The sequence below is a fragment of the Stegodyphus dumicola genome, chromosome 4, assembly GCF_044657685.1.
Source record: "Stegodyphus dumicola isolate Sdum_Otavi_A_Nest chromosome 4, ASM4465768v1".
Taxonomy (NCBI): Eukaryota; Metazoa; Arthropoda; class Arachnida; order Araneae; family Eresidae; genus Stegodyphus; species Stegodyphus dumicola.
This window is the reverse complement of record NC_140771.1, coordinates 19,068,855-19,085,837: the sequence shown is the minus strand read 5'-3', so window position 1 is coordinate 19,085,837 and position 16,983 is coordinate 19,068,855. Positions and strand designations below refer to the sequence as shown.

Sequence of the window (16,983 nt, the reverse complement as noted above, 5' to 3'; positions counted from 1 at the left end):
GAAAATCACACTTTCAATTTTTCTGCAGCCAAAATTATTCAAAAAACATCTTCCATTGGAGAACTGGATTTTCTAGAGGCATTTCACATTCATAAAAATCTTTCTGTTCTAGTTAACGATCCTAATTCCAATCCAAATTTGCCTTCGGCCTTTAAAGAAATTATGTTTTAGTTCTGGTTTCACCAACAGATGACGCCACTTGCTTATTCTTGTCCAGGCTTTCTTATCTTATCTAATCATTATTTCCTATCTCGTTCATTTGCGGTTTTGCAGCTGAGGATGGTAGTTCGGTAAAACCATCGAAACTAGTCCTGTGAAAATTTTGTAAATATAACGCTGATTTTTGTTGTTTGACTTCTGAATTAGTATTCATTCGGCGTGTTATTGTGTTTTAATGCTTATTCTCGTTATGTCTTCCTTTTTCAGAAAATATTAATTTGTTATCATCAGATTGCCACAGCGACGCATCAAAAGCTTTTTATACTTTTATCACAAAAATGATTTCTGCAGTCAATTATCACACATTAACATGCGTAAACACGGTAAAAAGATTTCCTTCTTGTTTTTTAGTACACTCATTATTTTCACCTTTCGTGTTATCTAGCTCATTGCTATTTTAGCCAGACTTCTTAGTTTTATCTGAATGCGTGCTGACGCATGATTATCTGCTCACTTTTCATCTGAAACAAGGATTAGCAAAGAACGTAAAAACTGAAATAGTTGGTGTTCTAAATTGAAGAAGGCCTTTAAATTGATAAATTAGGTAAATAGTCTTCTTGCAATTCAAGCATTTTTTTCACTTTCAATAATTTTATTGTATTTTCTTGCAAACACCATTTTTTAAATTTCCAAATTAAGAGACATTTCTTAGAGTAATTATGTGACTGAAGGCGCTTTTCAAGCATAAATCGCAACACCTGTTAAATTATGACATTAAAATGCAGAAAGTGAATATTTTCCACATTAAAACTGTTTGAGAATGACATTTTGCAATTTAAATTAAAATATCTCGGAAAATCGTCTGCTCAGGAAACGATATGAGTCGAATGAAAGGAATGTTTGAAATTCGTTTTCTTCAAAATAACACGTTTATTTTTAAATCAGTATTTAAAACATTACCCGAATTTCCTGATCAGCACGTTTTCAAATATATATTTCATAATTTTTTTATGCTTATGATTGAATAAAATATTTCTTTACGTAAGTTAAGAAGATAGTAACGAATTCAATGAGAAGTAGTGAAGACTCTATAGACGTGTTTTTATTTAAGACTTTCAATGGAATAAAATGAAATCTTATGTTCTGCAGAACAAGGCACACAAAAAAGTGAAAAACATTCTCCAACTAATCTTAATATATGTTTTTATTCAGATCGCTTTCTAATTTTGAAAAACATTTCTTATAAATTACGATTCAACGCCTTAACGTGATTTACAGGACTAAAATTTAGAATGGAAGTTGTCATCGAACAGCATTTATATTTGAGGATACTACACTAAAATATTAAAACTGCTCATCAATATGCATTTTATGCGAAGAAAATATTTTTTCAATACACGTTCTGAATTTTAAGTAGTAGAATACGTTCTGAATTTTAAGTATCCTTGTTGAGTTTAATGGTGATACATATTTCATAAACCTTTTATGCTATTCCAATGCAATAACCAGCACTGCCACTGGTAATAGTGAAAGTAGTAGAAATGTATGTTCATCTAATTCCTTTTCGAATGAGATTATATTTCCTAATGACAGAGTTAATATAATAAGCACGAAAATCATTTGAAAGATTTCCTTTATGTCCTATTTACGGTAGCTTCCTTTCAAGTTGTTGCAGAGATGCATCAGCAGAAAGATACGTCTTATTTTGCGCTTCATTCTCTTTTAATTTTCGTTCCGTATATTCATTGACTAACTCGCTTACACGGAAAACATCAGGAGGATCGTATTTGGTGTCTGGAAGAGGTGTCTTGAGTTTTCCAAATTAGTTTCAATAGGAGTGACGTCTTCGTCTTCCGCTTTTCAGATTCCTTTTCGTTTGTTAACATTTGACACCATATTTAAAAGTAATTCTTGCTCTGAATCCCTCAGTTTGTTGTGTCTTCCGGCATAACCAGTATTGTCACTTGAATTATGTTCATATTTCTATCTGTCAATGACATCATCACCAGAATCCGACAATATGTTTGAAGCTCCGTGAGCGATGTTTTCTTTCATCTCTACTTTATCGCTTTCATGAGACTCATTTCCACTATCTAGTGTAAAGTGACTAGCTTGAGAAGAATTCATTCTGTAGTGTCCTGTCGGTAGGTCAGCTAAATTGTTATCATCTTGCATGTGCATATTTTCGCTATTGTATTATATATATATATATATATATATACATAAGTAGAAAGTAGTAAATCATTAAAACGTGAGACCTAGTTGGTTGTTTTCTCCCCACGTGTCGGACAATATCATTGGCTTCTACAAAAATACATTAACTTGCTTCTGTGTCATACTCCTCCAATAGGTGGAATTTAACTGAATTATAATTCAGGTAAACACTCATTGTGTCTTCGTCACTTTCTGGCAACCTTTTTCCAAGTTTTTAGCTCACTTTAATTTTAGGAAGGAAACGTATCGGACGCAGGTATGTTTGCCATTTTTGTAAATTACATTTCTTCACGAATAACTCTGCCTTTTGGTCTTAACAGGACCCCTCTTAGTCAAGATTTTTTCATTAGGATTTTAATTAAGTTTTTAATTTTAACGCCTAGAAGCCTGCCCCTTGGAATGGTTGTTAAACTTTCAGGATTAACACTGAATAATTCGATTGTACATTTGCCTTACCAGGCCACTTTGTATAGGATTTTTCTTACATACTTTAAGGGTTTTTTTTTTTTTTTTTTTTTTTTTTTTTTTTTTTTTTAAGATTACAAGTTTTTCTATCTTGTTTAAAATTTATTGCTTTGATCTTTTTAAGTTTTACTTTGATGTTTTAAAACATGCAAACACTTCGGGAAAAGGGACAAATTTTTGATTTTCTTGTACAAGTTTTCTGTAGTATATATAAAGGATAGTTTTTTTTTTTTTTTTTTTCTATTACATATTTTGATTTTACTTTAATTTAGGTGATTTGACTTTGTTTTACATGATCAGGAATTAAGGAGTTCAAATGTTCTTTACGGCTCTAGCTAGTTTTTAACCTCTCCTTCTCTTGGAAATCTATCTATATATATATATATAAAACAAAAACACAAACAAATTTTATGTATAAAAAAGAATTATTCATTCCAAGAATTTTCGGGCACAATGCCACTGAAAATTTATCACTAACTATATAAAGAAACAGATTTAGAACTAATTTTTCACAAAGACCAAATTGAAATTCATAATCAATAAATTTCAATCCTTCCTTTCAAAATGTAGAATAAGAAATCTATAAACGTTAAAAGAAAATTCAAAATAAACCATCACAGGAGAAACCAAAAAATAAATAAAGTAAAAAACAAAAAAGGACATGAAAGAAGATGAATTTCAGTTAAGTCCGATATAACGTCGTCAGGAGGAGGATACACCGGACTCAATTACAAATCCTCTTCCTTAAGAAAATCCTTGCCTTTCTGTATCCAGAACTAGCTGCTGAACCATTCCAATATATTTTTTAATCTCAACAGCTCACCCGAAAACTTTGGTCTTCCCGAAAGCAAGGAAAAATAAAACAAAAATACAAAATAAAATTATAACTGAAAATTTTCCTAATTTCAAAATGAACCTTTCCTGAAATTGAAAACTTACGCATAATACGTAGAAAATAGTAGTGAAAATGTCAAATACCTTCAGTGAATAAATAAATTCTTTAAAATTAAAAACATCTACAATGCAGCAACAATTTTACAAAACACTTCGTGAGAACTTCCTATTAAACACCATTTCGAAACAATGAAAATTACCGTTAGAATCTCAGGCGCCCATGGTTGCCAGTTTAGCCTCTTTGGAGAAAATAAAAACCGTAGTAGAGAAAGCCATCTCCCAAATGATGGAAAGCATACAAAGCAAAGAATTTTGAATTTCAAAGAAAAACCTTTTATAATTAAAAAATCTGATAAAGCAAAATAATTTAAATTCAAAAATAAAATTCAAAAACTAACTGGCACTTCGAATTGTCAACTAAATAGAGGACAAAGAATTATTCCTTAGTGTAAAAAATATCTATCACTTCCAAAGTAAAACCCAAATTAAAATTAAAAACAAAACTGTTATTAAAATATTAAAAAAAAATTGGAATTAAAATGAAGAAATCGAAAATAGAAAAGCAGAAAAAAACGAAAACATTATAATTAATATACAAATTTCCCAACATTTACTACACTTTAAAATTGTAAGAGGCTCAAAGAGTTGTCAATTTTTACATTGTAAATACTAATATCGAAGGTGCTTTAGAAATTTCCTAATTGCCGATTGTAGCCAAACAGGGAGGCGCACAACTGCATGTTGTAGTAATCCTGTATACAAAATTTCAACGTTCTGAGGCTATTCATTTCTTAGTTATGAGAGATACATACAAAGGTACGTACGACGTTTCGTGACGCACGAAAAAAATCTCTTTTAAATCCATTTTTTAAAAAGAGACCTTTATTCTGTCTGTACATACAGATATTTTAGAAGTACATACAGATGTGTCTGTACATACAGATAGAAGTTTTTTACTTCCATCTCTCTGTTTCCAAACATAGTGCCAGGTATTTATCTCACTGTTAACATTTTTGTTCATCATAAAAAGTGAAGAAAATATTTCTCTTTTTTGCTACACTCTACTTCTGACCTTTTCAGCTGAACCTCAGAGTTAATAACAGTAACGAAAATGCTGGGCAATATTCCTGCTTTTATTGATGATATTAAAGAATTCAATTGAAGAATTTATAAAAACTCTTTCCTGAAATTTCTCATTTATAGATGATGATGGAGTTTTTGAGAAATGTTACTGTTCCTCGGTATTTGCAAGACAGTACTGGTAGACAAATGAAAATATCCTTGCATAAAACATCCGCTTTTTTACAGTATTCTAACTCGAGCGTATGTTTTAGGTAACGTAAAATGAATTACGAAGAAGGTATATTTTTAAAAATTACTTCTAATAAAGATATATGAATTTATTAAACAGTTTTATTCATTGAAAAACAGGAAGACATTTTTTGGAACCAATTATCATTTATTTTTTGTCTATATATAATTTCCTGATTAGTCTGGTTTCAAACAGTCCAGGATATTGGCGGAACCAATTATCCAGATTATGCTAGATATTGCTGTATTAATCATATGTAATATAAATATGATACTGGTAATATTTATTTCACACCCACGGTTGAAGAATTAGAAGTACAAAGTGCCGATGGTAATATAAGGTGATTCAAAAATATCTGACCAAAATGAAAAGGAGGCAGAAGGGAACGAAAACAAGCAAATTATGTAATGGAATACGTACATCGAAATGGCACATTGAGGTGGTACAGAGATAAACAAAAGCATTCTGCTGGCGTAAATCGTCATTCTCGGTGCGAAAGGAACTACTACAGGAACGCGAACCTCGTTGACATGCATTTCATCAATGGCGCTATAGATGGAAACGGAGCAGCTGGTGAAAGGAAGTATTCGGTAATCTAACTCTGTAGCTCCTTGGAAGAGCTGTTTCAGCTGCAGCCCCATAGATAGAATGCATGTCGATGCGTTGCGCTTTTATGTAGCAACGAATACCGCTCAAAATTCACAAGGGGAGAGACGATTTACCATCAACAGAATATTTTTTCCAACGCACCGTTGATAAAAGGTAAAATGGCTAAAGGGACAACAATGATAACAGAGAGGTTGCTAGAGAATATGGAGTATGCCAAAGAGAGAAATATCCAGCATTTTCTGACTACGAATCCTGTCGCTATAACTATAGCTGTTAAGCAGAAAGTGATAAGGAAAGCAAATTTCCCCGAATCCGAGAATTGATTTGTGAGTTGAGAACAAACATAAGTTTCTGTACAAATGACACGTTATCTGCCTTTGTTGCAAAATGTCTGCAGGTGCTTTTTCCGAGGGAGATCACAAACATTGGACATGCACAACCACAGCGATCACTTCCAGTACTTAAGGGAACGAAAAATTTACTTCTTCTCGTAAATTCATTGCACTTACTGGAGAATAAGTCTTTGCCATGTGGGTGGAGGCTTTCTTTCCTTAAAAGTCTCAACAGCCTTTCATGGGATTGTTTCTCAGGGAAAGACACCCAAGTATACAGGAGTTAGAGTCGACTTTTATGGCTTACTTTGTGATAATTCTTCTAACAGTTATTTTTATTTTAAGACAAGCTTTTCCTGTACGCTCTTATTTTTCTACCGACGTTTCCCTGCCAGTATGAGTTACGCTTTATGCAAGTAAGATAGAAACTAGTATTTAAGCTGAGGTCTGAGTTACTTCAATAGAAGAGCATGTTCTGCCTTTCGATCACTTCGTTGATATTGGTTTTAGCTTGCTATCCAACGGCCGTATTCACTACGTGTTTGTTAGCTCAAGTTGGTGATTCTTAAGAGCCAACTACGCGAGTTTGATTTTGTGCAGCTTCTGCTGATTAATTTTATTTAGCTTTAGTTAGTTTTGTATTTTCTATTTTGAGTTAAAGTCCAAGTGAAGGCTTCTTATACGCCCAAGAGGGACCATCTGTAAATCAATTTTGAGTTAGAATAAAAGGGTATTTAACCCTTCTTCCGAGTTGTTACTTACTCACAAGAACTAAGCGAATATTCGGTACTTAGTTCTTAAGCATTCTAGCTTTCAAAAAACTTTATTTTAGCTAGGATATTACAACTTAGTAATAAAATCGAAGTAAAAAGAATTTTCTGTTAAAACTGTAATTCAGTAACTTAAAAGAAATATTTAGGCCCTTTTATTTAGGGTTTCGGAGCACTCTGCAGATTATAATTTGTTTCACAAATTGGCGTTTCTTCGTGGTTACATTTTGATCAGAGCTAGTTTAAACCATTAAGCAAACTAAACATGAGCGTAGGGCATTAAGAAAAAAGAGGACGCAGCAAAAATTTCCTGTTGATGGTTTTTATCATGGACTATATTGTACAGATAAATTAAGAACGAGAGAGAAGGAACAGAGAAATACAGGCCTTATACTGTAAATATAAGTGGGGGGGGACAAAATTGCTTAAGTGCTATGCCTGTTAATAGTTATGATGATTCTGGCACTGGATTGTATTTATAGCTTTTTCCTATTTTTTAAATTTTTTATTAAATTAATTATAAGGAATTTGCCATTTATTTCGATGCCTTGATATCTGGCTTTATCTTTTTCTTCACATTTCATATGACAGGATTTCCCTAACTTATGCCTTACAATTTTTGTATATATTTTTTAACTCATCTTTATTTTGTTTCCGTATTTTAACTCATTGTTTCACTTGTTCTGGATGAGGAATTTTAATACTTTCGTTTTCTGTTTATGTAGCTAACATAAATATACACTGCAGCAATCGAATACAAAAAAGATATTGATTGTGCGTAATCAGTATGGCATGAAAACAAAATGATCAAATTTGTAAGTAGTCTGGGGGTTTATAGAGCTGCGAAATTAGTAGAAACAGCTGCCAGTCCTGGCAGCTAAAATGGCCCTTACCCGGTTAGGCATGGAGTCGAACTGGGCTTGGATGACAGAAACGGGCAACTCATTCCATGCTGTTTCAAGTCTATACCATACTTCATTAACCGTATTAGCTGGAGAGGGGTGGCGAGCCAGTCTCTCAGCAGCCCATGACCAGATGCTTTTTCAGTGGGTGACAGATCTGGAGACCGTGCAGGCCAGAGTACCAATCGAATACCCTGTGTATTGATGAAGGTCAGAACACGACGTGCAACATGTGGTCTTGCATTATCCTGTTGGAAGATGTCCTTTGGCAGGCCTCGAAGATAGGGCACAACCACTGGACGTAAGATGCCAGAAATGTACCCATCTGCGTTCGTCCATCTGAAACAGAGATGCGCATGTCGTATACGCAATGGCTGCCCAAACCATCACACCAGGTGCAGGGTCCCTATGGCGATATCGAATGCAAGCAGCTCTCCTCGGCTCAGGCAAACTCGATGAGTTTTCGCAAAGTGGGTTCCCGCGTTACAACGCTGTCCCGGGATAAGAGGTGTGCGATTTTCGAATCTTTGAGCGTCGAGCAGTTGGATAGAAAATTCGAGCACTATGAGTTCGTAACAAGAACCGATGATATGAGTCCTGAAGAAACACCAGTAGCTGATATGCGTTAGACGGAGATAAGTGTGCAATGGCGTAGTAAAAAAGAAATTGCCTATCGCTAGTCTGAATAGGAGTCCGTGTGACCACTCATCATAGCACAAATAAGTAAACATAAATACATAACATTCCATAGGTAATTAAATAATACATAATAAGGAAAAAATACATAAGACATAAAGTAGGAAATATGTACACTATATACAGAAATTAAGTCAGGCGGCGTGTCAGTTCAAACCAAATCAAATCAAAACAAATCAAAACTCAAGTAAGGGAGAGTGTTTACATAAGTATATTATAAAAAATTGTATTAATTTAGGTATCTTAGTATCGCAAGCGGCCGCTTGCTATTAATGTCAAGTGAGTAATCATAGTGAGGCACAGGTATTGAACTATTGTTTACATTAGGAATATTATAGAAAAATTTTTCTGCAAGGAGTGCAAAGTAATTTGAAATAGTTGGAATTTCCAACTCCTCATGAATGGCCGTATTTCTTATGAACCAACGGCTTCTGGAGAGTTGTCGAAGCGTAACATTCTGCAAGACTTGCAGTTTATTAATATTGGTATGGCTGGTATATCCCCAAACAGGGCAGGCATAAGAAAGTATGGGACGCAAAAGGGTTTTGTAAATGAGCAACTTATTATCAATATAGAGAACGGAGTTCCGGCTAATTAATGGGGTAAGTGTTCGTTTACGAGCACGGAACTTGGCAATAAGCTGTGTAATGTGTGGGGTCCATGTGAGTCGCCTATCTAAAGTAATGCTTAGGTATCGGGCTTGCCTAGTCCACTGTACTGGAGTATCATACATGATGATGCAATCTTCCGAGTCAATGTTTACTCTTTTCGTGAACCAGATCGCCTCCGACTTGTCCACGTTGATCTTAAATTTCCAGGCAGTGAGCCAGGACTCGAGTGTGTGGATGTGCGCTTGGAGTGCTTGTATAACTGTACCAGGAGATGCATTTTTTGAGAGGATTGCCGTGTCGTCGGCGTACATAGCCAGGGTGGTGTGTGGTGTTTGTGGGATGTCGTTCGTGTAGATATTATAGTAGATGGGCCCAAGGAGGCTCCCTTGTGGGACCTCAGCCCTGATAGCCCGTGAGGTTGAGTATGTGTTGTTTACACGAACGACAAAGTGTCTATCCTTAAGATAGGAGTATGTGATGGCTGTAATGTAATCTGGGAAACCCAGAGAGATAATTTTGTGCATGAGGCCCTCCAGCCAGACACGATCAAAGGCCTTAGCTACATCAAGGAAGATGGCACCTGTGGTCTGCCGCTCCTGCAGTCCTTGAGAGATGTATTCCGTCACCCGGTACAGCTGGTGGACAGAGGAGTGTTTCTTCCTGAAACCATGTTGTTGTGGAATGATGACATTTTTAAGGTCCATGTAGACTTGGAGTCTTGTCAAGATGATGTGCTCCGCCACCTTGCTGAGCGAGGACAGAAGACTAATTGGTCTGTAGGAGGCTGGTTCTGCAGGAGGCTTTCCAGGCTTGAGGATAGGTATAATAATGACAGTCTTCCAGGGCATTGGATAATGTCCCAGTCTTAGCATGTCGTTGATGATGGATGTAAGTTTCAGCAGCATGAGGATTCCCATACATCTGATCATCTTGTTGGAAATCTTGTCTATGCCAGGGCTTTTCTTAACCAGCAGTTTTTCGATGTAGCCATAGACCTCTGAGGGTTTGACAGGAGTAATGTTGTTCGTGCGTGGCTTTGAAAGGAATTCTGTTAGTGTGGTGTTAACAAGGTGCTCTGTTTGAGGGTGAGAAATGTTGTTTGTGCAAAATTGAGAAGCATAGTGATCAGCTAGTGACTCAGCTTTCTCAATTTCTGTGAGGGCAATATTCTGTTGGCCGTTTAAGGGCGGAATATTGGTGTGGCATCTCTTAAGCTTAGCAGTCGCCTTCCATACAGAGCTTTGATCTGCTGAAAGGGAAGTGAGATAGTTGGTCCAGTCTCGTTGTGTATGCTGGTGAGTACGAGTCCTGACCAGGTGGTTCAGTCTGTTGAGGGTTGTCTTGTCAGCCGGGAAACGATATCTTTGCCACACCTTTCTGGCAGCGTTTCTTTCCTGTATGAGCTTCTTCAGTTCAGAATCTGTTGCCTTGTGCCTGTGAGAGACTGGAATGCTATTTGCATCCAGGGCAGTAGTTAAGTTTGTGGTGAATTCTTGGACCAAAGCATCTAACTCATCACCCGTGGTGGCTGTTGGAATGTGTAGTGTGGTGTTGTTTAAGGCTTTGGCATAGCCCGCCCAGTTAGTAATAAAGGCCTTTTTGTGTGGTGTGCTACAGACAGAGGTCCCCACCTGTATCATGACGACAGCTCTCCTCGGACACTCCATACAGTATACGGCCATCATAATACTGGACACAGAACCGGGACTCGGCTGAAAAGACAACATTGTGCCACTCCTGTATCCAGCTTTGTCATTCGGCGCACCAGAGTCGCCGTCTCTCTCTATGCCGCATTGTCAAGGGAAGCTGAAGATCGCCGTGCTGATAGTCCACGCTGTTGCAAACGTCGACGCATCCTAAGAGCGGATACTGGACGTGCTGCAATTTCCTGACTAATGGTCCGTGATGTGGTTGTACGGATTTACAGGGCTGACCTCACAGTATGTCTCTCCTGTCGGGCGTTAGACGTGGGAAAGCGTTGAGATCCTGCATGCCACATAACCACCCGCAATAATCCATTGATTCTACATTCGCATGACAGTGGTTGGATGTCGACCAGTGCGATGGGAGATATCATGGAACGTTAATTCAAACTCTCGATAAGGCAACGATCCTGCCTCTATCAAATTCCGACACTTGTTGGTAAGCATTTCTTGTTATTGTTCGAGGCATAACAGGATATTCTAAGCAAACGCCGAAATTCCAAATCGCTTTCCGAATGAGAAATCCACTACGCAGCTTTTCTTTTATGCAGTGCTTCAGCCGTCGTTTCTCCTCCTGCGTCGTCTAAATACGCTGAAATACTAATCATTTGCACAGCCCTACCTCTTCTTCCTTTCATGTGATTTTGACGTTCGTCAGATCATTCCTTCTTGGGGTTGCAATTTTAATGACCAGCAGCGCATATATATATGAATTATATATAATATATGAATATATATATGAATTTTTAACTAACGTACAATGTATGTAGTAAAAACATATATAATAAATTCAATTAAATTTATATATCAATATATCTGATTTATAATATATATATGTGTGTTTGTGTATAAAACGATATTTACTCAAATAATAAAAATTCTTTTGCTTAGTGTTAGTAAAAAGTAATACTTTTTTAAACAGCTTATACAAATTGTGTTAATGTCAATGTTTTAGATTGTTAATAAAGGTGTGTTTCATATTTTGTTTATGAAAATAAATACTGTATGTTTTTAAGTCTGTAATCTTTTTTGAAATGACGCGCAGTTAACAAAAATATTTAAATTCTCTTTTAGACTGCAGAACAAAACAGCGTACAATCTTAATTTTATTGAACACCGCATGATTCCAGACCCGAACACCGAAAATCATTCGATTAATCACGCAGGTTATCCCTCTTTAAAAATTTAAAAATATGCTCTACGTATTTTCCCCACAGAAACAAACAAGTTGGGATTGGAGGGGGGGGCTTCGCCCTTGATGCAGATGGGGCAACACTGTGCAGATATTAATGGAAGTCCCAGTTAATCCAGGTATTTCAACAAGCTTTACGAAGGCCGAGCGGGGGGGGGGTGACAATTCTATTATTTAGTTCAGGACAAATATTACTGAATTTTCAGTTTTGTGTAATTAAAGAAAGTACTTTAGTTTTCTCAATACACATATTAGTATCGCAATAAAATATATAATAGTTGATATCGTGTGAACAATACAAGACTTCCCTTTTTATCTGCATGAACACAGAGAAAAAAAAAAAAAAAAAAAAAGAAGAAGAAAGCATTTTTACGAGCATAAACTTACGTGAATGAACGCGAGTGATATTCAATGCCAAATATCTGATTTTCTACAAAACGGTTACACCCAAGTGGTCGTAGTAAAGCGAGTCTATTCGCGTTTCTATTTATATTGTAAAATAAAAAATCAAGAAGTAAAAACCAAACCGCTACTTCGCCGCCGTTACTGCAAAGATAAGCGGATTTTGTGAAACGGAAGTATACTGCCATCTAGCGGCCAATATTAATACTAATTATAATAGAAATAATCCTTTTAAAGAGAGGTGATGGAGTTCTTCGTTGCTGGTTAGTTTGTTTTACTAAAATATTTATCTGCATGAAGAAATAATGGGAAGATTCTTGTAGATTTCAACTCCATGTTGCATTATTAGAAGTAAGCCATATTTTTTAAACTTGACAATGAGATAATTTTACATTTAAATACATATTCGTAATTAAATGGACATCTAGTGTTCAATAATATTGTGACATTACCAATGTTTATATATTCTTCGTTTCGAAACCGTAAATGCTGTATGTTTCTAATGAATATGGTTATAATTACAAGAATTACAATTCCTTGGAATGATTTTTTAAAGTAAACGAATATAGCAGGTTTTATTCGGTTTACTTTAATTTGCCGGTTATTTTGATAGCATATGTTTCATGTTTTAAAATTTAATGAGTAATGCTATTTTCTTCTTTGATATAATAATATTCTTTTGTACTATATTTCCATGAAAATTCATAATCTAAAAGTCATACCTAACTGAAGTTATAATTTTATCCGTAGCACATATTAGCAGTATTCGATTATTTTGACGTTACATTTTTATTAGCATTCATTGATTATAAAAATATCTGCTCTTTTATCTACCTTTGCATGTGATATTGTGTGTATAAGTTATATTCCCATGTATTTTGATTCAAATTTATTTATTATTTGCAATGATGATCATTTGAAGTGAATAATGGTATAAAGTGTATCCTAAAAAATTTCTTTCTACTAATAAATATATATCTACAATATTTTCAAATAATAATAACCAAAATAGTTAATTAAGAGCATTAACTGATAATAAAAATATCTGCCCTTTTATCCACCATTGCATGTGATACTGTGTGTGTAAATTATATCTCCATGTATATTGACTGACATTTATTTATTATTTGCATTGATGATCATTTGCAGTGAATAATGATGTAAAGTTTCCCATGAAAATTTTCTTTCTACTAATAAATAAATATCTACAATATCTGCAAATACTAGTAATAACTAAACTAATTTATTAAGCGCAATTTTTTTTTCTCTTTCAATATTAGCGTGAGAATTTCGATTTATAGCATCTTAATCGTTTGTAATTTTCTGTATCAGTATTTCTGTTTATTTTCCGAGATTTGTTTTTTCATAAGCAAGTTTTCAGTGCTCTTTTGTAAAGTGCCAGTTCACTTTTAAACTATGTTCTTAATTTATATTTTAATTTATATGTAGCATTTAGTATTTACGTATTTGGTAGATAGTTAACCAGAAAACAAAGTATTTATGTACTTGACATCCATGAAGGTTAAAGAAAAAAATCGTAGAATGTTATTATAACTACAGTTCGAAGTAGTCGGTACATATTTTTGAAAATAATGAAATATTTCTTTAGATTGTGGAACAATGAAAATTTAAATGTATTCCCTTAAAATTTTGTAAAGTTTTTTTTTATTTTATTTATTTATTTATTTTGTTGGAGTTCAAATTTTAGACGCATATTGTATAAATAAATAAGTACTTTTATGTGTATATAACGAAGAGAGCGACAGACACCGAGAATGAAAATATTCGGGTTGTATGAAAAAATTGCATTGAGATATATAAATAAGAATTTTATTTTTGCTTAGGTGATAATTAAGTACTTAATGTATTATTCTTACAATTTTTCAGTTTGGGCGTTTAAAGAGCTAAATTAACTATAATTAAATTTACATAATTTTTTACATTAGTAACTGATAGTTAATAAGCAGTTTTTGAAAAATATTTCTTTTAATGATATTAAAAATAAATGTTTATCGTGTATGCATTGCTGAGAGAAGCACTTAGCCCGTTCTGCCGGTCGTCGAACCCGAGACTTACCCGAATCTCTTGTACCCCCCCCAACCTCAAGTAAAAGCAATTTTCTTGTTTTAAATTTTTCGTTGATTTAAATAGCATCAATACAGGACATTACGCACTTTTTAAGGAACTGTTACATCAATGTAAATCAAACTATTCCATATAAATGGTAATGGAAAAGCAATTACGTGTAAGTGAACTTAGTTGGATGCTTTGTATAGTAAAATAAACGATACTTTTTTACATTTATTATTAAAATCGTCAATTTAATATACATGCTATGTTCAAAAATTTAATGCTATTTTATGTGCAGTGTAATTAATTTTATTTTTATTTGCGTCAGTTATAAAGTTATATTATTGCTTAATCTTAAGTGATTATAATTAATTACTTTATGTTTTTTGTTTTACAGAACTAAAAAATAGTTTATTTGTTTATATAGTTAAAAATATTAATGAAAATAGTAATGCATTTAGTTTTAATATATATGGCAAAAGAATCTCATTTGTTTTATTTCAGTTGGACGAGAAATTGATTGGGTATTCAAGCAAGTAATAAAAATATCTGATGTGGACATCACATGACTTGCTTGTACGGCCTGCTAAATTGTACACATTTTTTGCTGCACTTCATTTAAACTGCAATGCATGTAAACTTATTTCCTCGAATTTCATTAGAGATATATTTCTCATTCAATGAATTCAATTCTCACATCGCGGCAAGGCAAAAATACATAAAAACTCAAAACATCTTTTTTAAAAATTGTTAAATATAGAAAAATCTAAGAAACCAAATACAGTTAAAAAATAATTTTTGCAATTAAAATTAAGAGTTTCTAGGCAAGAACAAGCAATTGGGCCTTCGGGCAGGATGTCAAAATTTTTGGTTCACAAAACTGAGAGTTAACTTTTGGTCCCTCTGGGCAAAATGACATAGAAGTTGGTGCACCAACTCTCTTAATTTGCTAGTCTACTAAGAGTTTCAAATGTAAATAAGTGGCGGCCTCGTTAGACTTAGCGTAACTTAAACTTTTAAATTGTTCATAATTCTACTACCACTGCATGCACATTAACTAAAGGCATTAAAATCTTAACCGGAACCTAAGAACAACCTAATTCAATCACTTTTAAAGTAAAAAAATGCACAGTTTGCCAACACATAAGAATAAAAAATCTGATGTGTGCATCACATGACTTCCTTGTACGGAATAATAAATTATACGCATTTTTTCTTGCATTTCATTTAAACTTATCGGATTGAATTAAATCTACTTCGTCGATAGTGCATAAATCACAATAAAATAAATACATTCTTTAAAATTCACTATATTTGTTTAGTCTTAAATCTACTTCGTCCATAGCGCATAAACCACAATAGAATAAATGCACGCTTTAAAATCCACTATATTTGTTTACCATAGCGACGCTCACTTAACAGCGCTACATTTCAATCATTTTTTAACTCAGAATGCACAAAATTTGTATCATCTTAAGAATTGTCTTATCGTTGCCACATGTTCCATTCAAATACTATAATAAATCGAAAACGATGTATAAAATAAATTAAGCAAAGAACAACAACAACAACAAATCATTCACCTGCCAGATGCCTTTGGCCTTTTTCCTTTTAGTGCACTTTTCCTTTCTCCGTTTTCTCTTCCGAGATGTTCCAGAATTCATTATGTCATGTGCCCTTGGGCTTTATTTAAGGAACTGGCAACGTTGCACCTGCAATAGCTCGGTAATATAGATCTGTCTAAATCTAAGTCTAACAACAACAAAAAGAAACCGTTTTTCACAGACGATTCAGTAGTTCTCATTCAATTAATTCAGTTCTCACTTCGCGACAAGGCAAAAATACATAAAAACTCAAAATATCTATATTAAAAATTAAGAAATAAATCTTAAACACTTATTTCTTCGAATAAATTCCAGAATGGATTAAGATTTATTTCGCAAAAATAAAACAAGGCGTTATTTTTGTTGCTGCGAAGCTTACTTTCTCTAGATTGGCAACAAATCTACCATTCTGATGTTTCAAATGTAAATAAGCAGTGGTCGACATGGCAAAAATTATTAGGCTTAGCGGCAATTAAACAACTTTTAAATTGTTGATAATTCTAAAAATATTGCATACAGATTTACTTTCCTTAACTGGAAGATAAGAACAGCAAAATTCAATCATTTTTAAAGTAAAAAGTGGACAATTTACAAACATATAAGAATAAAGAAACTGAAATCACTGAGCCGAATAACAGAGTGGATATAAATATACATATAATTTATATACTTTTTGGTGCGGCCGATTGCAAACAAACTACGAGGTGCACATCTACATGTTATAGCAGTCATATGTACAAAATTTCAACGTTCTGCGGCTACTCGTTTTTGAGTTATGCGAGATACATACGTACGTATGCACAAACGCCACGAAAAATTCTCGTCAGAATTCATTTTAAATTAGTTTTATAATTTTTTTGGGGGGAAAAGAGTCCTTTATCCAGTCCTTACGTACAGATGGTACGCAAAAACATCATTAAATTGCATTCGATAGCGGTGAAATTGGATATTTGCGTTGAAATATGATTCCTGAAACTTCGCGATTACAATATTTCCTTTTTACTTCGTACAAGAAAGTAAAAATGAACTCGCTAAGCCGGGTAACAGA

The 16,983-nt window shown here is 34.0% G+C and overlaps 1 protein-coding gene across 1 annotated transcript in view; it reads left to right on the top strand.

The window, feature by feature from the left end:
• Nucleotides 1–12,463: 12,463 nt before the first annotated feature.
• mmy (UDP-N-acetylglucosamine pyrophosphorylase mmy) overlaps nucleotides 12,464–16,983 on the top strand; it is a 198,882-nt gene continuing 194,362 nt past the window's right edge. Inside the window, exon 1 of the mRNA XM_035354679.2 lies at nucleotides 12,464–12,612. The gene's annotated coding sequence lies outside the window, so the exon portion shown is untranslated. The remainder of the gene's footprint in view (nucleotides 12,613–16,983) is intronic.